This window comes from Sapajus apella, unplaced genomic scaffold (assembly GCF_009761245.1).
Source record: "Sapajus apella isolate SASKATOON/1434 unplaced genomic scaffold, GSC_monkey_1.0 scaffold48, whole genome shotgun sequence".
Classification (NCBI taxonomy): Eukaryota; Metazoa; Chordata; class Mammalia; order Primates; family Cebidae; genus Sapajus; species Sapajus apella.
In genome coordinates this window covers 15,786,941-15,811,030 of record NW_022436988.1, presented here as the reverse complement: position 1 = coordinate 15,811,030, position 24,090 = coordinate 15,786,941, and the positions used below count along the sequence as shown (strand labels likewise).

The 24,090-nt window shown below is 42.7% G+C and overlaps 1 protein-coding gene and 1 long non-coding RNA gene across 3 annotated transcripts in view; one reads left to right on the top strand and one right to left on the bottom strand.

The window, feature by feature from the left end:
• The window catches only part of PRKCA (protein kinase C alpha), a 492,002-nt gene that overhangs the window by 426,123 nt on the left and 41,789 nt on the right, over positions 1-24,090 (bottom strand). The gene's annotated exons all lie outside the window — the stretch shown is intronic.
• On the top strand, positions 22,350-23,687 carry LOC116525831. The gene is made up of 2 exons (XR_004257842.1): positions 22,350-22,414; positions 23,586-23,687. It is a non-coding gene; the product is annotated as an uncharacterized LOC116525831 (long non-coding RNA).

Genomic DNA, 24,090 nt, shown 5'->3' with positions numbered 1-24,090 from the left:
TTACATCTGGTAATTAATTTTATTCTTATGACCATCCAATGTGGCTAGTGCTGTCATGCTGTTATTATCCCCATGTCATTATCCTTATCTTACAGATAAACTGGGAGGTAAATAATTTGCCTGAATCGCAAAGTCAGAAGTGGCAGAGCTGAGATTTAAACTCAGGCAGTCGAAGTCCAGAGCCGTGCTTTCACTACCCAGAGTAGACTCTCTCTATGGTTCAAAATTCACCCCCCGTTTCCACTGAGGAAGATCATTTGGAAAGGGTCTTATGTGGATCCGAACTCCAGAATGGTCATTTCACAAACATACCAAAAATGGTGAAAGGCTCTCAATGCAGAACAGAACAATTCTCTCTTCATTCTGAACTCCTTTCAACCTCATTAGTCACTACAGGGTAGGGTCAGGTCATTTAGGATCATGAGATGAGAATTCTGGCTGCATTGCTGATGCTAAGTGATTAACTCTAGATTCAACTCTTCGTGAGTTTAAAATGGGATCTTTTTGTCAAAGATGGGCGAACTTGGAAAGAACAACTACAAAAATACATGCATCATATCTTAGTTGCTACTTGCATGCTATAACCATATATAATCACAAATGTGTGCTCCTTTGTTGGAAATAAACAGGATGTGATTTGTTTCTGAGATTCACTAAGGAGAAATGCTAGAGGCAATATACCCTCTTATTTACCAGCCTGTGCCTGTATTTAGCGTATCTGTATAATACAGCACCTACGAGATTACACTCTGGGTTTGAACCCCAACTCTGCTGCTTACGCTCTGCCCTCAGGCAACTTAACTTCTCTTGAAAACAATATCATCCTCTAAAAAAGTAGAAAAATCGTCTGGGCAGTGGTGGACGGCTTGAGTCCAGGAGTTCGAGACTAGCCTAGGCAACACAGGAAGACTCGATCTCTACAAAAAATAAAACATTAGCTAGGCATGGTGGCAGGCACCTGTAGTCCCAGCTACTCAGGAAGCTGAGGTGGAAGGATCGCTTGAGCCGGCGAGTTCCAGGCTGCAACGACCTGTGATCACACCAATGCACGAATCTTGGGTGACAGAGTAAGACCCTGTCTCAAAAAAGCAAAAGAAAACAAAAATAGTACCAAATCTATAGAGCCACTGTGAGGACTAAAGAATCACACACAGTGCTGACCTCACATATTGCACCTGGCAATGCTAACTGTTAACCACTGTTCACCATTCCTGTCATTAAAGCTTATCAAAATAGCCAGCTGTGGTGGTGTGTACCTATATTCTCAGCTACCCAGGAGGCTGAGGCAGGACAATCACTTGAACCTGGGAGGCGGAGGCTGTAGTGAGCCAAGATCGTGCCACTGCACTCCAGCCTGGGTGACAGAGCAAGACTCCTCTCCAAAAAAAAAAAAAAAAAAAAAGCTTATCAAGATAGTTTTATTCATTGCTTCATTCAATAAACTAATTACGTCTCTGGCACTGTGGAGGCTGAGGGGATGTGAAAGGACCATATTTACCGTCAGGAAGGCTTCCATCAAGTACAGGGAACAAGTAGGGCAGCCACACATTGGAGTAGGGGAGCAATGACACTGGGAGGTGGTAGTGGCTCAGCACAGGCAGAGGAATGCCTGGGACAGGAATGCAGCCAACTCAGAGGAGGGTGGAGAAGCCCAGTACTCAGTGGGCCATCACTCCACCCATCCCCTCTGTTCTCCCAGAAAAAGAGTGGACAGAGCCGGATCCAACAGTGAAAACAGACAGGTGGATTGCTTATTGCCCAGCAAAGCCACAAATTTTACTCGACTATTTGGGATAGAGATGGAAAATCACTGGAGACGAAGTGAGTACCTCAAAGCTTCCAAGCACGGTGGCTCACGCCTATAATCCCAGCACTTTGGGCGGCCAAGGTGGGCAGATTACAAGGCCAGGAGTTCCAGACCATCCTGGCCAACATGGTGAAACTTGTTTCTACTAAAAATACAAAAATTAGCCAGGCATGGTGGCACGTGCCTATAATCCCAGCTACTTGGGAGGCTGAGGCAGGAGAATCGCTTGAACCTGGGAGGCGGAGGTTGCAGTGAGCTGAGATCATGCCACTGCAGTCAAGCCTGGTGACAGAGCAAGACTCCGTCTAAAAAGAAAAAAAATTCAAGCTTATTAATCCTTCATCCCAGCACCAATTGCTTTAATCTGATCAACATCTAGCTGAAGTCAGCCACAGGGAATTAATTTTAACAAGAGAACAGGAAGAGGAGAAATCACCTGTATAGTCTCTGATACCCTCTCAAAGGTCCCTCCTCCCCCAGGTGCCTCTCTTGCTATTTTATGAGGGAATTTTGGAACCAGAGAGCAATCTTCATGTGATTCTCCATGGGAGTACTATGTTATTTTGAACCTCATTAGGTTAGGGTAGTCACCAAAGCTCGTAAAAGAGGCAAAACCTTGGAGGCTCTGCAACAGCATCATCTGTGATGAAACTCCAGCACTTTGCCGGTTTAACCTGGGCCTTCCCTGAGGCAGAGTTTCTGATCAACACAAGCTGAATTACAAGGTGTATGAGCTGAATTACGGATAACACACAGCTCTGGCCTAATGCCTATGAGCCACTCTTTCACAACCACTTGGGACGAAGACGCCAGAAAAGGACCAATGGAATATTCTAGAATGAGATGTTTGCGATGAGAGCTTAGGGAATCATGGAGTCAACCCCCCTCACAATCTACTGATTAGGAAACTAAAACCTAGAGAGGTTGGGATGTCTCCTGGGTCAGATGACTTGGGCCAGGCCTCAGCAAGACTCAGACCTCACTTAACCCCTTAACTCTAAAACCCGCTAAGCCAAGAGGCTCAACAGGAATTGCAGTACAAATGTAGAAAACTTAGTTTTTGAAATTGTGTCCATGTTTATCTCCCCATAGGAAGCACCTTTTCTGTCTTTATATTATGAATGAAAAACATGAAATACACAGGCTAAGGGGCCAGGTGTGGTGGCTTATGCCTGTAATCCCAGCACTTTGGGAGGTTAGGGTGGGCAGATCACTTGGGCTCAGGAGTTTAAGACCAGCCTGAACAACATAGCAAAATCCCATCTCTACAAAAAAAAAAAAAAAAAAAAAATTAGCTGTACTCCCAGCTATTCAGGAGGCTGAGGTGGGAGGATTGCTTGAGCCTAGGAGGTGAAGGTTGCTGTGAACCGAGATCGCACCACTGCACTCTAGCGTGGGCGAGAGACCTTGTTTCAAAAAAATTAAAAAAATATATACATACACACACACACATATATACACACATACACACATATATATGGGCTAAGATATTTGCTTCAGACCAAAGGTCACTGAAATTGTCAACAATTGACCCTAGACCCTAAAATGCCCAATTACCTACAGTAATTTAACTTAAAATGCACAGAATTCTGTACAAGGTAAGAATCGTCAAAACTACACAACCTTCAGTCTCTTAAACAGACGTTCTGGCAGAAATGCCCCTGAATGGCCAGTGGGATGCCATGGTTGGAACTGTGAGTTCACAGTACTGACCAATCTGGACAATTTGTCAGGTACCTCTCAGAATAGTATGGTGACACCATGTTACTCATTCATGTTACTTGCTATGAAGGCACAGGTTACTGCACCTGTAGGTGATTTTACAAACACAGGGAATTCATTGCAACTGATACCTCTTAAGTGCTTATTTAGGATTAGCACGCAGCAGTTTATTGAGCAGCTATTTTGCAGAGGGCCTTTCACCTGTTTCACTCTAGGTTTGTGAGCGCAGTCTCATAAATTGGTATCCATTTAGCAAATGAGGCGACATCAAGTTGAACACTGGCAACTTGCCCAATTTCATAAAGCCAGCAAAAGCACAGCTCAGATTCAGACCTGGTCTTATGAGGCCAGGAACTAGTAGTTCTGACTACAGCAGGAGAGTTTGTATTTAACCTAAGCAGACATTTAACCAGGAGAGAAAAATAGACCTGATGAGACCATTTTACCCCATTTACTATCAAGACGTCTTTTAGGATGCAGCAGTGTAACAGGCTCCGAAGGGCTCAGGAGATCATTTGGAAAGGTACAGAAATAGCAAAGTTCCAAATTTCTAAGACTCTACATTTTTAATTCCTTTATAACTACTATTTTAGGTAGAGCAGTGGCTTTTCCTGGATACCTCTGTCACCTCTGTATTTCTATTTAACAGTCTCTGGCTTCCAAACCATCATTTTTCACCTGTCCTCCCAGCTTTCACCAAGTCTTTTATCCACAGGTGTGACCAGGGGCTTTTTATTAGCTCAGGTTCCAAGAGGAGGAATTCTTGGCCAAAGGCCCGGGCACTTGTGCTGAAGGTCTGAACAGCCGGTTTCTTTGTGAGCCCTGACATCAACTTCCACAAAGCACACTTTTTGTTTCCATTGAAGAAATCAGATTTTGTAAACTCACCATGGTCCTGTTAAAAACTGATCAAACTCCTACATTGTTTGCAAATTGAGGCCAGTTATAAATGCCTTGCTTCTGGTACCCTGAAACCAATGTTTTCAAAAGATTTTACTTTAGTCTTGACAATATAATTATCTAAAAGCAGAAAGGAGAGGGGAAGAGGGCAACCTAAAAAGATCACTTTGACATGAAAATTATTGTGACATGGAGGCCAACATGGAGTAAACACCCCCCACACACACACCCACCGTGGCTCTCAATGCGTGTCATAATTTAGATAATTTAATTTAGAATTCTACTCACTATGAAGTGCTTTTTTTTTTTGAGTCGGAGTTTTGCTCTTGTTACCCAGGCTGGAGTGCAATGGCGCGATCTCGGCTCACCGCAACCTCCGCCTCCTGGGTTCAGGCAATTCTCCTGCCTCAGCCTCCTGAGTAGCTGGGATTACAGGCACGCGCCACCATGCCCAGCTAATTTTTTTGTATTTTTAGTAGAGACGGGGTTTCACCATTTTGACCAGGATGGTCTCGATCTCTTGATCTCGTGATCCACCCGCCTCGGCCTCCCAAAGTGCTGGGATTACAGGCGTGAGCCACCGCGCCCGGCCCGAAGTGCTTTTTTTAAAGGCTGATTCTGGAATTTTTGTGAGTGTGTTTTGTTTCTAACTTAAATCATATCGAGTCAATGATAATTTCTTCAATCCACAGGAGATACACATAAGATTTACTGGAGTAAAATGTTCCATCCATTCTTTTCAAGGAACTCAGCCAACAGAGCAAGCCAGCCCCTCATGGCTCAGCTGCTGTAGCTCAGTCTACACACTACGCAGCTGATCTGTGAGTTACTTCTCATTCTCCTTTCCTTTCTCCTCTGGTTCTGCTATCTCACCCCTTCCAACTCACTACTGTTATTTAACTTTGACAAACGTGCTATACCCAATTCATCTGCTCAATGCAGCTAATAGGTCAATTAAGATCTCTTCCTGGATTGTTACATCTCTGTAGAAAACTGCCCAATCGCCTTCTAACCTTCAGCACCAGGCCCTGAAAATAAGACCACAAAGGGAATTTATTTTTAATAAGTTAGTCAGGTGCATGTCCCTATGAAAAAGCCTCGCTGGAAAACAGCGCAATTAAGAAAAGCCTCAGAAAACAGTGTACTGAAGTTTCGCTTTAAAGTACACTTTCTACCTACCTATGCACAATCTATTAAAGACCTTTAAAGATTTCTGATTTTTTTCCTTTAAGTAGTATAAGTTGCATCATGAATAAAACACATAGGATGCCTGTGTTGACATCCAAGAGGTTATCTATGTGATTGTTATGCTTAAGGCTATATACACTTTAAATAGCAGAAAGAGCTTTTTATAGCTGGTCACATTATGACAACCTGTGGGGATGGTTTCAGTGACAGAGCTATAGTTACCACAAGCTTAAGAATAAAGCAAACTTCAAAAGTACAAAGCGTATTGGTCATGAGATGAACACTTAATACAAATGTCTCCATTCACCTTTCTCAGACTACTCAGGAAAGACAAGAGTTGCCTATTTCAAATGTCTTCTGCATAGAAACAAAAAGAAAATGAGTGCTGCATTGCTGTCAATGCTCAATTCATAACAACAAAGAAAAACCATGGCTCAGATAATGTTAATTGGTGCATAATAAATCATTTACGTTAGGCTTTGGCATGCGTTTTATACTTCTGCTTAAATAAGAAAGTATATGATAATCGGGGAGTATTAAACATTCGTAAGTCTGTTTTCTCAGTGGATATACACTCAGTAAGATCAATTTTCTGTCAAGGAGAATCATCTTCATTTTAAGAAATATTTATTGAGCGTTTAGGATTACACAGCACTTATTCCAGGTACCGAAGAGTATACAAAGGGTTCATCTATTTGGAGGAAGTCAGTATAGCAGCCTACAAGTAACTATTGGATAAGGGCAGAGTTAAATCATCAGTAAAGAGAAGCCATTTAGTGGCTAAGAGCACAAAGCCTGAGTCAAACAGATCCCAGACAGGCAGTTTCCTCTGAAATGGGATTAAATGAGATCATGCACCTAAAGTGCTTAGTCCAGGGCTTGGGTCATACTCACACCTTCTCCTCCTTTTCCTCCTCCTCCTGCTTAGGCTGTAGGAAGCCAGCAAGACTGATACACTTTCCTCCCACTTTTCTCTCCTCCCTGCTGTAGGACACATTTAATGTCAAGACTCATTATTCCAACTGTCTGGCTCAATAGATACCAGAAATCCAACAGAATGCTGAACTGGGGACTTTCCAGAAAATCTGCCCTAATTTGAGTTAATCCTCCCCGCAAAAGCCGCAAGAAAACTCCACTTATAAAGGCGAGAGTCTATTCTAGGAACATCAAGATGCAAAGATAAATACTGCTTTTACAATGTGAAGTCCCCCTTTCCATCTCTCCTAACGTTTGGGCTGCAACGTGTCTTTTCAAAGATTCGTACGGATAGACATTTGGGGACTTTTTAAACACATACTATGGAAACTACTACTTTTCGAAAACCTGGTACAATTAGATTTTGCATTCTTCAGTTCTGAAACAGTACGTAAGTGGGAAAATATTCGAAAGCATTCACTGAGCCACTCACGTAGAAGAAAAATCACATCAAAATTGGTCTAAAATTAGATGGGGTTATGCAGGAAACCACGATGGGATAGAAAAGTAGAAATGAGAGAGAAAACGGAACAATCACTGGCTGAGTGAATACACTGACATGTGCCTGAGGAGCCCCATCAGCAGCCATGGAGACCTGGAAACCCTCAAACCAGGTGAAAACCATACATCGTAAGTCATGGTCAGCTGCCAGGTGTCCATCACACCCTCCCTGCTCCCAAATGTCCCCTACTTCAACCACATGGACTTTTGCCACTTTTTCTGGTAGAGCTGGCGTCTTCTGGTCTCCAGGTCTCTGTTCTTCGTTATCATTCCCTCTCCTGCAAGGCCTTCTCCATACAGGGCTACTTGTTTAAGGTACATCCATTCTCAGATCAAATTCAAAATGTTACTTGATCAAATTCAAATGCCCTTGATTTCTATTTTTTGGCACGAAACCACTTTGGTTTTATGCCTCTGGAGCCACTTATTTTGTATAATTTTTTATTGTCAGTGATTCCCTTGGTAATCCTACGAATGAATAAATGGATTGACTGATTAATTGAGTTGGGGTCTGACTGTTCATCAGGCTGGAGTGCAGTGTCTATTCACAGGTGAGATCCTACTACTGATCAGCATAGGAGCCTTGATCGGCTCCAGTTCTGACCCGGGCAGGTTCACACCTCCCTCAGGCAACCTGGTGGCCCCCTACTCCTGGGAGGTGACCATGTTGATGCCAACTTTAATGCAGGCACCCAACTGGCACAGTGTGCTACAGCTCAGAGCTCCTAAGCTCAAGTGATCCTCCTGCCTCAGCCTCCTGAGTAGCTGGGACTACAGGTGCACACCACTGCCTTTGGCTATAATCTCCTTTAAAAAGCCCATTCCTAGTTTGTCCATTTCTATATCCACCCCTGTGGCTAGCACAATGCAGAGCACATGGAAGATGCCCCTTAACTGTCTGCAAAATTAAATTGGTTTTATTGGAACAGTGCTCTTAATGAATTTACTTGTAACAAATACTATGAATTCACTAAATAATAGATAATTTGCCTCATTAAGAAATCATGACTTATTACGTATGGAAAGTAAGGAGCTGCCTTTGCATTCAGAGAGCTAGTTTGTTTTACTGAGTATGAGGCACAGCAATCCCCCACGGCCCATACCAATGCTTCATTTTTCTGGTCTTACAATAAGAAAGTCAGTAACTGTTTCCTCTAAGATTCCTTCCATGCAGCTGTAACGGGAGAAGACTACCCTGTGTAAATAAACTTACAGTAAAATAACAAAAGGTTTGACTGAATAAAACAACAAAACACACAAAGATAGTCATGCAATGTTTACTACACAGTTGGGCTAGCTGGTGCTCAATTTTGCAATGTCTTTTTATCAAAATGTACATACCTGTGAAAGCAAAAAAGGACGGATTTTAGTGTGAGTTAAAGGATGTACAATTGCTTGGGATGGTTGGGCACTTTAAAACTTTCTCCAACAGTTAAAATTTCTAAGATCTCTAGGATGCTATTATGACACATTTGAGGTGCCTAAAAGCCTGCAAGGCAGCCAGTTGCAGTGGCTCACATCTGGAATCTCAACACTTTGGGAGGCTGAAGTGGGCAGATCACCTGAGGCTGGGAGTTTGAGACTAGTCTGACCAACATGGCAAAATCCCATCTCTACTAAAATGCAGAATTTAGCCTGATGTGGTGGCACATGCCTGTAATCCCAACTACTAGAGTGGCTGAGGCATAAGAATTGCTTGAACCTGGGAGGCAGAGGTTGCAAGTGAGCCAAGATTGCACCACTGCACTGTAGCCTGGGCAACAAATTGAGACTGTCTCAAAAAAAACACCTGCAAGGCACCTCACTAGTTGAGGGAAGAGAGAACAAATACATTTCCCCATCAGGTAAGAGTCATCAGACTTCACCTGTTATCTCCTGTGTACCAGGCTCATGAGACACAAAGGTGAGACTTGGTCTCTGCCTTAAGGAGCTCAGGATCCAGTGCAGGCATCCAACAACCATAGGCAGTTATAACACAGATCTATAACAGAAATACCAGAAATCGTGAGACAACTGAGCAGGGGGCAAATGAAGACACCCAGCCTGGAGAGCCAAGAAGCATCAGGAAGGCTGAAAGAGTGGGACAGTCGGCTCAAAGGAAGCAGCGCTAAAAGGTAAAGAGGTAAGAAAGAGCTCAACCCAGCCACAGGTGGGGTGTCATGCCTGTAATCCCCGCACTTTGGGAGGCCAAGCAGGCGGATCACCTGAGGTCAGGAGTTCGAGACCAGCCTGGTCAACATAATGAACGCTATCTCTACTAAAAATACAAAAAATTACCCTGGTGTGGTGGCGCACACCTGTAATTCCAGCTACTCAGAAGGCTGAAGCAGGAGAATTGCCTGAACCTGGGAGGCAGAGGTTGCAATGAGACAAGATCACACAACTGCACTCTAGCCTGGGCAACAAGACCAAAACTCCATCTCAAAAAAAAAAAAAAAGAGCTCAATCCCTTCTAAAATAGGCAAGTGGCTTAATAGACCAGGAGGTGAAAATTGTCAGGAGATGATGCCATGGCCTCTACAGCCAGGCCGTGGGGAAACAGACACCCTCTCGCATTGTTCTCTGTAAACAATACTCCATGGGGCTTTGTGGAAACTGAGCCAAGGCCCACTTAGAACAGTGCCTGATGCAGAAAACATGTTCAGGAAATACTAACCACAAACAATTTTATTATCTTTATTACTACATTAGGACAAATACATCTGATTTACTTGATTTCCTAATGAAAAGCTAAAGTAAATCTATAAACATTTAACAAATAGTGACCACCTTCCATAAAAGATAACTACCGGAAAACCAGAACAAGAAAGACTGGGTAGTGTCCATGTTGTTGGAGGAAAATAAAATCCAAGGTATGGACCGGATGTGATGGCTCATGCTTGTAATCCTAGCACTTTGGGAGGCCGAGGCGGGTAGATCACTGAGGTCACGAGTTCAAGACCAACCTGGCTAATATGGGGAAACCCCATCTCTGCTAAAACACAAAACTTAGCCAGGCATGGTGGTGGATGCCTCTCATCACAGCTACTTGGGAGGCTGAGGCAGGAGAATCGCTTGAACCCAGGAAGTGAAGGTTGCAGTGAGCCAAGGTCATACCACTGCACTCCAGCCTGGGCACAGACTGTCTCAAAATACATAAACAAATAAAATAAGAATCCAGTGTGTACATCTCTTGAAAGACTTACAAAGGAGAGACATTAACTATTCTGTTACCTGCAGTGTCAAGATCCAAAAAGGATGATTCACAGCGATTGACTTGCTGATATTTCGTTTTGTTGTTACCTGTTACCCACATACCCAAGGACAAGTTCATTCAGAGACAGTTTTCCTTGGAAACATCCTTTCTATCTACTGCCCTGAAACCAGCTAGGAGCATTCAAGGCTGCATCACCTTGTAAATAACCTTCAATGAAAACAATATCATCACAGATCACTGAGAGCTTGTTGAAGCCTAACTTTGTCTCTTTCCCCACGTTCTTTTTTTTGAGATGGAGTCTCACTCTATTGCTCAGGCTAGAGTACAACGGCGCAACCACAGCTCACTGCAACCTCCACCTCCCGGGTTCAAGTGATTCTCCTGCCTCAGCCTCCTGAGTAGCTGGGATTACAGACGCACCTGGCCACACCTGGCTAATTTTTGTATTTTTAGTAGAGACGGGGTTTCACCGTGTTGGCCAGGCTGGTCTCAAGCTCCTGACTTCGTGATCTGCCAGCCTCACCTTTCCAAAGTGCTGGGATTACAGGTGTGAGCCACCGCGCCTCACCCCCACGTTTCTATTTTTAATCATCTACCCCAAACAAAAAGAAGAGCAATACATAAAACCAGATAAAGATGATACTCTTAAGTTCCTTCAACCAAAAGAAATGAAAACACGACTCCAAACTCATTCCCTAAACCTCCTTCACTTCAAGACTTTCTCTAAGCACCACTTCGGAACTGATCACTTACCACTCAATGGCTTCTGAATCCCTGGTTCAGTGTAGCACTGGAAGAGCCAAGAACCTGCATTATCCAGGTCAGATGACAAGAGTACTTTTTAAGACTTTCCATAAAGACCTGTGTAGAAGAGATACTGAAAATAGGAACCACTTATCCCTTAAATCTGACTCCTGCCTGAGGCTCCTGAAGCACCTTAAATCAAAGAGCTTGTCCATCCTCATTGGTATCCCTGCTCCCAGCTGCCACAAGCAACATTTAAGGGCCCTTCTTCTACCCTAGGGTTTCTTCCAATCCACGGCCTCCCCCACCACAACTTCCAGGTGAGGACTTTCCCAGACCAGGCCATGCCTGCTAAACACTCAGAGAATACTGTGGTGATGCCTATGAGAAAACAGTGGGTATTTTTCTTTTTTTTTATAAGATGGAGTCTCACAGTGTCACCTGGGCTGGAATACAGTGCGATCTCGGCTCATTGCAACCTCTACTTCCCACGTTCACACAATTCTCCTGCCTCAGCCTCCAGAGCAGCTGGGATTACAGGCACATACCACCCCATCAGCTATTTTTTTGTATTTTTAGTTGAGACGGGGTTTCACTACGTTGGTCAGACTAGTCTCAAACTCCTGACCTCGTGATCCACCTACCTTGGCCTCTCAAAGTGCTGGAATTACAGGCGCAAGCCACCATGCCCAGCCAATAGTGGGTATTCTTCTTGTGGAGCAGCCAAGACACATGGAGGACTGATGCTCTCCGGGCCTTCCCCCATCACCCCCAAGTACTAAAAGGGGGTTCCAATCAAGTAAGGGCAGCCTGGCTTGGATCAATGCCCACTCTCACCCCCTCAGCCAGTGTGAAAGGGTCCCAAGGTTTCGCCAAACTTTTCAGCTGTGGAAGCTCTTCCCTCCAACTTCAAAAAAGAAGTGAAATGCAGTTTGGGTCTTGTTAATCATGTTCGGCGATGTTTGAGTGGAAAAGTTATTGTGAAAGAATGATTTTTATTGGGATATGATATTTCTGACAGATATGAATATTCCCAATTCTTCATATAAATTATCTTCCCACAAATCTAATTGTCTTCAAAGATGTCCTGACCATCACTGATAGAATTCTGGCCTTGAGAATATTAAATTTAAGGAGTGATGAAAACAGAGCTAAATAAAACACATTCGAACAACAGGCAGTATAGTAGGAGTTAAATAGAGCCTACAAGAAATAATCACTTATTCCAGTTCTCTGAAAGAATAATTGCAACAAGCTTGCTTAAGGTGCTTGGAGCTTTTGTGCAAGTTTATGCCTACTATAAATATTTCTATAATCCTTTTCTGTTCCCAACATACTTGAGAGAAACGTAAAAACATCTCTGAAATATTTTGGGTGCTGGCATAAATTGTTATTAATATTTGGGACACAATTTGCTGAGTTATTTGTCAATGTCCTTCAACTTACCCTCTGGATAATCTCTGAAGATTATCCAGAAGGTAAGTTTAGTATTTATTTCTACTAAATAAAACCACCAAGTTGTCTCTTTAGATGATGACAAGCTCAAGACGTTGTTAAAGCCCTCCGGAGTTGCAGGCCCACGTGGGCAGGGTGGGATTCTTCTATAAATGAGATGAGGCCTTAATCTAGTCAATGCTACATCTTCTGAGAGGCTTATGTCATTACATGATGTGGCATATTCCTAAGGAGGCAGGGAAAACAGTTTTCGGTGTATCAAATCCAGTTCAGAATAAATTAAGAAACTGTAATAACTGTTTTTAAGAAACCAGCAGCAGATTCCAAAACCATTTATAAGTTTATCATTTGAGTGTAGGTTGTCAAACAATTAAAGTGACACGTGTCTGAGGCTATTAGTGACAAAAGTTGGTGCCACTCAAGAATTTATTGAGAAGCTGTTTGTTGAGGGCTATCTTGGACTTAATACCACCTAAATTCACACTTAATTTACTTGGCTCTTCCCAAATTTGCTCTGGGAATGACAAATTGATAGAAAAATAAAATTTTGCACAGCTATATTTTCGAATAACTTTATTTTGGTTTTAACATGACCTCGGCTAAAACGAAAAAGCAATCAGCCCAGGCAATGTGAGAACAAGGACTACGTCAAAAGTCATTATTAAGGCAAATTTTAAGCTTATTTCATTACTCACCAGGATGAAACACTTCCTTCACAGAACTTTTTTTTAAAGGTACTCTCACCCTAATATCCTGTTAAATTTCTTTCCAACTCCTCAAAGTGACACAATGTATGTAACTACAGAAATCAAGCAGAAGAACATGCTTGTTAATGTGGAGACACTTTTCCTTGCGGGAGTGGGGCCATCTGAACCGTAATCATTCAGTGAATCAGCAGTGAAGAGATCTTGAAATCATTTCGGCAGAGCAAATGTGCCAACATCACTCTGGGGGTAAGGAATTGAAATTTTAAAAGGACAAGAAAAAAGGTACTGGTGCGTGTTTTGCAGGCTGACAACTGAATGAATGAAAAACCCTGCAGTTCCACACGTTATTAAATTTGTTGCTACACTGTATAGAGCAAGGCAGTGATGTTTCTTCTTCTCAGTGTTATGTTAGCTTTAGGCTTGAATCTTTAAGGAAGGAAATGAGTAGAGTGTAATAGATTACCATCTATTAATTCACACGTGTATTCATTACCATGTGCAAAGTACCCTCTGGGTACTAGAAGGACAAAACATGAACAAATCTGATATCTGGCTTCAATGAACTTACACATTATGCAGCCATTCAAAGCATCAATTAAATGATCAGTTAAGTTTATCTAGTACCCAGGAATGATGCTGATTATTCAATTACAATGGAAGCGTTCCACTGCCCTCCTGGGAATAACTATTTAAATTCAGTCCTCAAAGAAGGTAAGAATCTTGTCCAAAGAAAACAGTGCATCAAATCCCAACCCAACATTAATAAACTTTTTGAGCTTAAAAAAAAAATTGTGCTGTGTGTGCATGTGTATCAATTAAAATAGACTAACATGACACAAACAAGTACTTCTTACTAAGAATTTCCTTTTCAAATTCTCGAGAGATCTAATTGTAAAATTATAAAATATTAATTTTAGAGCAAAAGACAATTCTATTACACTCATCATATAATTCTAATTAATATAATTACATTCTATAATTTGTTACTCTTTTCTGCTTCCAACTTCAGCAGAAAGAACTGGCTTACCAAGCCACTAATCTCCAATCATTCTGTTGTCCATCTGCACTTCCAAGGTACCATTTAGAATCTGAATCAGGTTTCTCTTCCAAACTAGTATATATAGTCTGTATTCCCCATGACACAGCATCCAATGGGTCTTGTAATAACATAACTTAACATCGCTTACTTTACTAGTTATTCATGATAATCATCATCTACCATACACACATCATGAACCATACGTAGATCATCTCCCACTTAAGAAGCACAAACTCCTATAAGAAAGATAGTTTTATTTCTAATTTATAAATGAGAAAACTCTGCCAGGAAAAGTTAAGTGATTTGTCCAAAAACCGCAGCTAATAACTAGTAGGGTCAATATTCAACCCTGTTCTAATTCCAAAGCCCCTATAGCTATACCACTTTCCCTAACAGAATTAGGAGTAGATATTTTCTATAATGATCATCATAACGCATTCTGGGTCTAAATATAAAATTGCATTATTGTAATACATTGGGATTTGTTTGTTTACGCCTCTGCTGCCTCTACTGTCGGGAGAGACCCAATTATTCTTAATAACTCAAAGCTGGCTTTCCATCTACAGCCCACAGCATTAAACAGTGTAATAGTGGCCAGGTGTGGTGAGGCAGGCCTGTAACCCCAGCACTTTGGGAGGCCAAGGCAGGTGGATCACGAGGTCAAGAGATTGAGACCATCCTGGCCAACATAGTGAAATCCAATCTCTACTAAAAATACAAAAATTAGCTGGGCATAATGGCGTACACCTGTAGTCCCAGCTTGGGAGGCTGAGGAAGGAAAATCACTTGAACCCTGGGGGCAGAGGTTGCAGTGAGCCGAGATCATGCCACTGCACTCCTGCCTGAGTAATACAGCGAGACTCCAAAGGAAAAAAAAAAGTGTAATAGTAATAAATGCAGAAAGCCAGATGCAAAAGCCAAGAATGACTTAGACCACAGCTGCCTCTGGTGCCCTCCCCTCCCACCCAGCTTCAGCACCCTCCCTCTCTCTCATTTCCCCAGTTCCTGTACCCCTGACTCAAACTGGCACTCAGGAACCATGACACACACTTGAGAGAACTGTTGGCCTGGGACCCTCATTTCACAGCAACCTTGCCTCATCAAACTATCTTTGCAAAAGACAAGATTTCTGGGCCCCAAAGAATTCATGATGGCCAGGCGTGGTGACTTATGCTTATAATCCCAGCACTTTGGGAGGCTGAGGCAAGCGGATCACTTGAGCCCAAGAGTTCAAAATAAGCCTGGCAACGTGACAAAACTCCGCCTCTACCAAAAGTAAAAAAAAAAAAAAAAATCAGTAAATAGCTGGGCATGGTGGAGCACCTGTAGTCCCAAGTGCTCAGGAAGCTAAGGTGGGAGAATCACCTGAGCCCAGGAGGTCAAGGCTACAGTGAGCTGAAACTGGACGACTCCAGTAGCACTCAAGACTGGGCAACTGGAGTAAGACCCTGTTTATTTAAAAAAAAAAATTCATCTTAAGGGTTATGTTTGTCACCACAGCAACCATTTCTGGCTGATTTTCAAGTCTTACTCACTTTTAGATATCTATCTATATGGTGTTTTGTTATGCAAATAATGTTGGTGCCTTTTAAAAAGTAAAAGATGTAGAAAATCAGAAAAATATTAAGAAAAATGTCTTTTATCATCTCATCCTTTACACCATCTTTGCTCAGGTATTTTAAAAACTAGATTTAAAAAAAAAAAATCACTGCTGGATGTGGTGGCTCACATCTGTTATCCCAGCACTTTGGGAGACAAAGGCGGGCGGATTCACCCGCGGCCAGTAGCTCAAGACCATCCTGGCCAATATGGTGCAACCCTGTCTCTACTAAAAGCACAAAAATTAGCTGGGTGTGGTGGCATATGCCTGCAATCCCAGCTACTCAGGTGGCTGAGGCAGGAGAATTGCTTGAACCCGAGGGGTGGGGGTTGCAGTGAGCCGAGATCACACCACTGCACTCCAGCCTGAGCAACAAGAGCAAAACTCCATCTCAAAAAAAAAAAAAAAAATCACTAATCATACTGTGAATATAATTTACTATATTTCCTATAAGTGGGAAGGTATATTTTCAAGAGCATTTTTCCATATTTATCCTAAGCAATGATTTGAAGAGATACTTATATTCTATTACTTGAATATACAGTACCAATCATCACTGAATCATTTCCCCCAAAGCTGGACATAAAGGATGTTTCCAATGTTTTCGCTGTTATGAATGAACCAGCAATGGGCAGGTTTATTGTGCAAGAAATTTTCCTCCATATTTAAGATTACTTCCTTAGGGCTGATTCTCAGAAGCCGATTTGCTGGGTCAGAGGAGAAACTGACTCTCAAAAGTCGAAATAATGATGGCAGCATGATCATGGGGATGACAAAATTATTTCAGACATACAAAAAAAACTCACAATGACATAACACATACACATGCACCCACCAATAGACTGAAAAAATTTTTTTTTCATTGTACTTTAGGTTCTGGGGTACATGTGCAGATCATGCAGGATTGTTGCACAGGTACACACATGGCTATGTGGTTTGCTGCCTCCATCCCCACTGCCCTCCGTCACCTATATTTGGCATTTCTCCCCATGTTATCACTCCCTGACCTCCCCACCCCACTGCTGTCCCTCCCTTGGCCCCCTCAACAGACCCCAGTGTGTGATGCTTCCCTCCCTGTGACCATGTGTTGTCATTGTTCAACGCCCGCCTATGACTTAGAACATGTGGTGTTTGACTTTCTGTTCTTGTGTCAGTTTGCTGAGAATGATGGTTTCCAGATTCATCCATGTCCCTACAAAGTATAGAAACTCATCATTTTTTATGGCTGCATAGTATTCCATGGTGCATATGTGCCACATTTTCCTTGTCCATAGACTGAAATTTAATGGTGGAAATTCAAAACCCAGAAGCAAATGCAGAAATACCTCAGGAGCTCCATCACCACTGCACAAGCAGGTTTAATGCCTAACTCTGAAAAGCCTAGACACATAACAGGTTAAATCTCCAGGCAAGAAGTGGAAGGAGCCTCACCACCTCCCTTCCATTAGCACTTCCCTGAGTTTTCATCAGCACATACAGCAGGGTTTAAAAGGATCTGGGTTGGCTGCCAGCTTCAGATTGAATGAGAATGATCTCACTTTTAATGAAGCCCTTTCTGCATATATAAACTGAAAAGGAAAAAAAAAGTCTTCAATGAGAAAATCTGACCTCTAGGAATTTGGAGATTACCGTGGTTAGCAAATGCCATGAAATGTGCTTATTTCAAAATTCAGTTCTTTAGAAAATATCACATACCAAAGATCACTTCCATGTTCACTGTTCCTGCCCGCTTGAGCAACTAGAGCTCATCATGGGATGGCAAAATGTAAGCATGTATAGGAAAGCAAACATCTTGTTGCTAGCATGCTGAAAACAAGCAGAAAATAATCACCAATAACAGTAAAAATTATGTTCTCCCCTCACTGCACTAGAGGATACAAAGAAATATCACAAAAAGGTGAAAGCATAAATGAAAAATTTGTTTGCTCATCCTTTTGCAGAGGAAAAAAAAGTACTTTATTTATGTGTAAGGCAATATCATCTTTTAATAGCTACAGGACACATTACTATTATCCTGCTGCTTCTCGGCTGGAGAAATAGGATTAATGGCCTAAGAGGGAAGAGCTTAAACTGATTAGTCAAGTGGGCAGTCTGAGGGCAAATATGCCAGGAAAGGGGGCAGTCCTGTTTTCTGTGAGCCAATGTCCTGCAGAAGAAAAAACCCAGGTGAACCAGGGTTGGTCTAGAACCTTAGACGGCAACTTACATGAGGAAGGTTTTAAATCTTCCATTTTCAAAATATACTCCAAATGGCAGAGACCAGACTTAGATTGACTTCCAACATAGCTAAGATCCTACAAAGCAGTTTCAGAATGGCCACCATTCATCCATTTACACCATCAACAGTACTGAAGAAGTAACTACCATATTCAGCATTGTGTATGCAGAGGTGAAGACCCAGAGCAGAATATTTATATTTATACCAGACAGAATAATTAAATATTATTTACTTAATTAAATACAATATTTAATATTAAATTCTGATTAAGTAAATAATATTTAATTATTCTGTCTGGTAAGAATCCTAAATGCACGTGATTCATAACAAAAATAATTCTTTCTTAAGCTTCAGTCCTGGTGTGCTGGGTTGGAATTATGTTAGTGATCACTGCACCACTTCCTTCATTTTGCAAAAGAAAACACTGGACTCTAGAGATGCACACCAACTAACTCAAGGACCCAATTTAGGAAGAGGCAATGTTTGCATCTGCAATCCCAGCCACAAGCTCCCTCCGCAAAACAGATGACACAAACTTTTTTGAAGCAATCTGATGCCTGAAGCTTAAAATTTCAAGATAAACTACAGGACATGTTTGATGGTGATCCTTGCTAGCCAAGTAGTACGAAGCCTGTCTCTGACATTCTAACGCAGCACAAAGAAAGCAATTCTAGAAGCTGAGAAAGCAGCATCAGTTAAAAAATAAAAAATAAAAAAAAAAGTTCCACTGACTGAGGCTGCTTTGAGAGCTGAAGCAAGATCCCAGCATCTGTTTCCAGCCCACCAGGACGCTAAAACTCAGAGCAAGCCACAAGAAATTCACACCATCTTAATTCCTTCATTTCCACATTATTTTCCACGCTCAGTTTCTACTGGGGGAATTCCAGTGCTTTCAAAACAGAAGTCAGAAGGGAAAGCAAACTCCTTTTCTGAATCAAATGACCTGATTATACCTCCTGTCTAAAGGTTACCTACCATAAAATTTGGCAGACAGCCCAAATAGAAGGTTACCAAAAGCAATCAGAAAAATGAAAGATTAGGATCAAAGTAAGCAATTGAAAATGGCTAAGCTTCACCAAAATGTACAGAAAGATCTGTTTGTGCTGTACTTAATGGAAAGGATTTCAAATATTAAATCTAGGGCATACCCCTTTAACCAGGGGACTTTATTAGTTTAACGCAAATCATAGCCACCCGGCTGTTTAGTGGATCCCTGGAGAGCATGGCATAAAAAGAAACTATCTTCATTGCAACCAGGAACTTGGCTGACAATTAACAATAACTCTTGACAGACTAAAACGTCTAACAGAATATTAAAAACAGATACTGAAGAAATATATTGAAATATAAATAGCTGAATAAAATTATTTCATCTCAGAAAAATCAAGAGCACCCTTCGTAAACCATTCTTCACCACTTCCCTCCTCCCCAAACCCTAAAATAATACAACCCAAAAAACACCACAAGCTCAAGATGTTCTTTTCTGGCCGGGCGCGGTGGCTCAAGCCTGTAATCCCAGCACTTTGGGAGGCCGAGGTGGGTGGATCACGAGGTTGAGAGATCGAGACCATCCTGGTCAACATGGTGAAACCCCATCTCTAGTAAAAATACAAAAAATTAGCTGGGCATGGTGGCGCGTGCCTGTTAATCCCAGCTACTCAGGAGGTTGAGGCAGGAGAATTGCCTGAACCCAGGAGGCGGAGGTTGCGGTGAGCCGAGATCACGCCATTGCACTCCAGCCTGGGTAACAAGAGTGAAACTCCGTCTCAAAAAAAAAAAAAGATGTTCTTTTCTTTCCTGATATTCTTTTTTCATCTGCTCTACAGCTATCCAGCAGAAGGTCAACCGACTCGGTAGAATTATCACTTAGCCCTGCAGCAGAGAACTTCTGGGCTGTCTGCAGAGCCCAAGCACTGCTCTTGATAGTCCGTCTCATGGTCACAGACAGGCCTCCAGGCCTCAGGAAGACACTGATGAGTTCCCTCAAAAGAAAGGGTAGAAATAATTAGAAATAAAGGAAATAGGGTACTGTCCAGACCCTATGGCTTGCTCTGAGTTTTGTAGCCCTCCTGGGCTATTTCCAGAACCTTGAAACAGCTTCCAGACTCTGAGATCTCACATCAGCCCTCTAAACCACATTTATTCTCCAGCCCCCATTCCCGTGAGCAGAATTCACCGGACACAGGTCAGGCTGACCAAATTCTTTCTCAGGAATTTAAACAGAGACTTGTGTCTGTTCACAATTGAACTTGAAGGCAGGTATATTCAGGACCGGACACTGCCATTTTAGACCCTATGAGCAGAGAAGCACAGTTGAGTCCCAGGGGTCTCGGGGTAAAAGAGCAGCACCTTGCTCCTGGTACTGCCGCAGTCCTTGTTCCAGACTCCCTTGTAGCCTGGCAGCATTTCCTTTCCTTGTCCCCATAAACCACCCAGTGAATCCTTATATAAATTCTACTTGTATGGCTTACGCTGGTTTGAGTTGGCATCATTTGTAACCAATAAGATATAGTCATATGTTTAATCATTTAAAAGCTAATATTTAATGATTGATAACCCCAGGAGAATAGCTTATAGCATACATTTATTTAGTGGTATGTACTAAAATACATTTGTTTCCAATGTCAAAACCTATTATTTATGTCTCCAAATAGCCCTTTCTAAACACAGCCACGTACGTAGGGAGAGGTTCCATAAGTATTAGTAGTCACTCTCCCTGGCCTAAGGGATGAGCTCTAAAATCTAAAAACCTTGGGTGAAAGATTTTACTTTCAGATCTTCAAATTGAGGAAAGTGACTCACAGGCTAAAACACACACCACGGGAACCGACACAATGCCAGGAACACTTGCTCAGGACTCAAAAACGGGAGCACCAAAACTGGGCTGGAGTTTAGGTAACAGACAGGCACTAGCCATGGCCGTCCCTGCCCTGTGAGTGGGCATGCACCCATAGCCTGAAGAGGGAAGTAAAACCAGAACAGTGCTGACACTGTATGGTCTTCCCGGCCAGGAAATTTGACTATACTCATTCAAGCATCCGACCATTCTACATTCACTGCATACCCACCCCCACCAAGTACCAGGCTCAGCACCACACAAAGGGGAATACTGGGTGATTACAACAGACCCTGTCACTCAGTTTCTTCCATCAAACATTCACACTTTAGTAAGAGAGAGGAAACTGGTACACAGACAATTACAATGTACTGCAGTCCATGAAAAAATGAGAAGTGTGGCAGATCGCAGGGAAGAAGAGAAAGAAAACTGTGAGTTCCACACATTGAAAGGAAGGGAGGGAACCAGAGTCAACTAAACATACCTCTGGACTAGGCACTTACATACTAATGCTCGTGGAATGCTAGGGACCATCAAAAAACTGGTCCCAGGCTACTCACAGTGTCTCATGTCTGTAATTCCAGCAGTTTGGGAGGCCGAGGTGAGCAGATTGCTTGAGCCCAGGAGTTCAAGACCAGCCTGAGCAACACAGCCAAACCTCATCTCTACCAAGAAAAAAAAAAATCAGCCAGGCATCATTGTGTGCACCTGTAGTCCCAGCTACAGTACTTGGGAGGCTGAGTTGGGAGGACCGCTTGAGCCTGGGAGGTCAAGGCTGCAGTGAGCCATGATGGTACCACTGCACTGCAGCCTAGGTGACAGAGTAAGACCCCGTCTCAAAAAAATTTTTAAAAACTGGCCCTAAACACAAATGAACAGAATTCCAAAGACGGAAAGTAACAAAATTTTAGATTTTTATTTCATTCTTCTGTTTCCTTTAGGAAAGGAAAAGAGAAATGGTCTCGCCTGTAATCAACCCCTCCCTGTCTCCCACGGGTCCGCGAACACCCACTTGAAAGACCCCAGCTCCCTCCGTGGGTGAGCCCTGGGCTGCACTGACCAGTCAGATGGCTCATTTGGTCACACCTTTCCTGAGCTCTTCCTCTCAGAACTGCCTGTTACCCACTCAGCATCCAAGCCCATTTCCCAACACATGAGACGCCTGTTTCCAAAGGAAAAAAGAAAAAAAAAAAAAGGCACTGTTACCACCAATTTATCCCCTTATTTGTAACGAGGCTGAGCTGTAAGCAGACCCCTGCCAGGACCTGAAAGGCCATCGCTCTGAGGACGCTGGCCCAAGCTTTAGTTACGCTATCTTTTTTCACTGCCCATGAGGTGCTCAGCCACCCCCTCTCTCCTTTCCCCACACATGCCGGCTCCTAGGCCATCCTCCGTACATTCTCAGTTAAATGCCGCACTAAAAGTTCTCAGGAAGTCCCTATTTTGGAGACCTGTAATTTTTAACCATATAGTTATATTGCTGCTGACTAAAGCCGAGAGTAATTTTACAACTCCATTATCCACATGTGGATGACTCATTTGTTAGATTTTTTTTTTTTTTAACCTCTGTAACTAAATAACCTGATAGGGCCATGTGATAAGGGAATGGTGGCCTAAAAACCCTAAGTTTCCAATTCCAGCAGCCATGGCTCAATTTTCATGTTTCACACACAGAAGACATTAACGAAGGCCCTAAAAATAAGAGACGCCGGAGGCAGCCAAAGAGACACCTAACACTCAATCAAAGCCACCTAAGTGAGGAGAGCAGTTTTTGGGAGCCAGGCCAAATGCTGTTCTATTGGAGGAACGAATTTCGTGTTTGTGCACAGTCAGCAGCCCGGAGGAGGTGCGAGAATATAGGACCCGAACAACTAAAGGCCCCGGAAAACCCTTTATCTCCTGCCAGAGTCCACCACATGGGCAAACCCTCCACACCCAAACTGCTCATAATGGATGACTTATTTCTTCCATGCAACAGGCCCGAAGACAAATGAAAAGCCAGAAAGAGAGAGGAAACAAGGATGTGACAGCTTCTTTGCAAACCTCTACTGCAGAACAGCTCCACACTCACCAAGACAGGTCTACGCAGCAGGGCCTGGTTTAGTTTTAGCTACTGGTTTTCCAGCCCTTTCCTAGGACATCCGCAACCTTGCAAGTGCAGGGGGTAGGAGGGTAGGCAGGCAGCGTATTCAGCCTCGGAGAAGAGCAGCAGAAACCCAGCAGGAATTTTAATTTGTCTTATAAAACAAAAATCTCAAGACAAAAACTTTATTGCCAAGCTTTATACATGGAAGGCAAAAACAAATTGCTTTATACCTGCTGCCACAGGTATGAAATATCTTATTAGATGATTGTCCACTTGCCATTAGACTGACGCTCAAATTATGTACACGAGAAGGGCAAACTGTTCACTTGATGGACGCAGCACCCTCAGCTGCTCACATTGTGTTCAGGGTCTGGTGCATTTTGAACACTTCCTAAGAGAAATTACTGATGCTCTTAATAACAAATTTGCCTTCCAGAACAGAAGGGTTTTATGAAAAAATCCTCAACCAAACCCTCGATACATTCTCAGTTAAATGCAACACTAAAAGTGCTCAAGTCACCTTTATTCTGGAGACCTGTAATCTTTAACTGTATCGTTGTGCCGCCGCTGACTAAAGCTGAGAGTAATGTTACAACTCCATTATCCACAAGTGGATGACTTATTTGTGAGATTAGCCTAACTTCTAGCTGCCCACCCCCTCTGCTGTTTAACTTGCTTTTGGATAATGTTCCAACCGCTCGCTCTAAGAGGCTAAAAGTATGCAAACTCGTCTTAACACAGAGGCAAAATGAGATAGTGATGTTGACTACGTTTTGAATGCATTTCTCCAAGACAAATATGAGTTTTGGGTTTATGCACGGTCTGGGGCAATTGGCACAATTTCACTTTATTAGCATAAATTTTAACGTGGTGTTTCCAACCTCTTAAATAAGCTTGCCTCAAAGTATGCTCCACGAACCCTTAAGGGTCCTCACAACCAAACCACTTTAATGATAACACTGAGCCACTATTTGCCTTTTCCCTTGTGTTGGCATTTGCACTGATGGTGCAAGAGCAACAGTGGTGTGACAGCAGGAACCTTCGCATGAGTCAAGGTGACAGTGCCAGGCGGTACTAACTGGCACTATGTTCTTCCCACCATGAAATCCCAGGGGT